We start from the raw sequence: 1327 nt of genomic DNA on the forward strand, positions 1-1327 counted from the left end.
TTGGATAGATGGAGGGACCCCATCACAAGAAAATGGGAGGGCCCTGCTCCCTTAATGGCACAAGGGACAGGATTTGCTTGTATCTTTCCAGACATGAGTGATAAACCTGTTTGGATCCCAGCTGGAGTTGTCTGACCAACCGTCACCACCTAAGCAAAAGATGCGTCAGCTATGCTTGAACAGTGCGAGGAGGAGGAGACACAAACCTCGAGCTAGAGCCCATGCCAACACTTGGGGAGACCTAAAGATATTGGTTGAACAAGCCCAGGTTATGGCCCCAGACCCTGACCCTGGGCATGGTACTCTATTCCTCCTATTGTGTGCCATTATTACAGCCAATTCTCAATCTGCTGCAGGGCAGGGTAAGATAACTTTAGTGCCCAGCCCCCAAATCTTAATGATCTCAAATGCTTTCTTCCAATGGCAGGGTTGGCCTTCCTTTCTCAGCAGACGCCTTATGGCATCAAAAAACAAACCTTACTTTTAGATGGAAGGGAGCCATCTGTTTTTGTTTTTCAAACGAGATGATAAAGCAATTTGATGGCTGTACCATCCCCCTCGCAACAGTAACGCATGGGATGGGATGGTGGAACTACACAGGACCCTACCCCATTTGTCCCACTGGAAAAAAATTGCTATCAGGCTACTGACATACATTTTCATATGCAGTTGTGTCCACGCAGGGATTTTGATAGCTTTGGCACTATATGCACTCCTCTTGAGGAATTAGTGATTAGCCTTTGTGTCAATTCCTAGCAAGGCAAAGTGTTTGGGGAGCTCGCGTTGTCCCTCTACCCGGCTATATACAACCAATCTGAAAAAGAGCCCAAACCTCAAAATCTAAATGAGTTTTTTGACTCTTCAGGAGGACGATTGGGAGACCGAGGAGCCACCATGCCAATCGTTTGCTCATCACATTCCTGCCTTGATTTGTCCCCTTTCCTATTGGCCAATACTCGTTGCTGTAACCAATATGGATATGACCAGGTGTCAGGAATGGTAGTGGTTAGAGCCCCATTCTTTTTTTGTCTAGGAGACAACTCTTCCACTACTTGCACTCTCAGCAATCACTGGGAACCCAATGACTCATAGCCTTTTGCAGGTTTGGTACGTGTTCCCCCATTTATTGTTCTGGCTACTAATGACTCTCAGTTTTCCCAGGTTCAATTAATTCGCCCATGCACTAAAAGAGCAGTAGGATTGGTCATTGCAATCGGGTCCGAAATCATCGCTACAGTGGCTTCATCTACCAGTGCTGCTATATTGCTGTCCCAAAGCGTGTCCACTGTGCAACAGATAAACCAGCTCATCCTTCAACTGTCATCCA

This window comes from Dipodomys spectabilis, unplaced genomic scaffold, assembly GCF_019054845.1.
Source record: "Dipodomys spectabilis isolate Male_0828 unplaced genomic scaffold, ASM1905484v1 ptg000614l, whole genome shotgun sequence".
NCBI lineage: Eukaryota > Metazoa > Chordata > Mammalia > Rodentia > Heteromyidae > Dipodomys > Dipodomys spectabilis.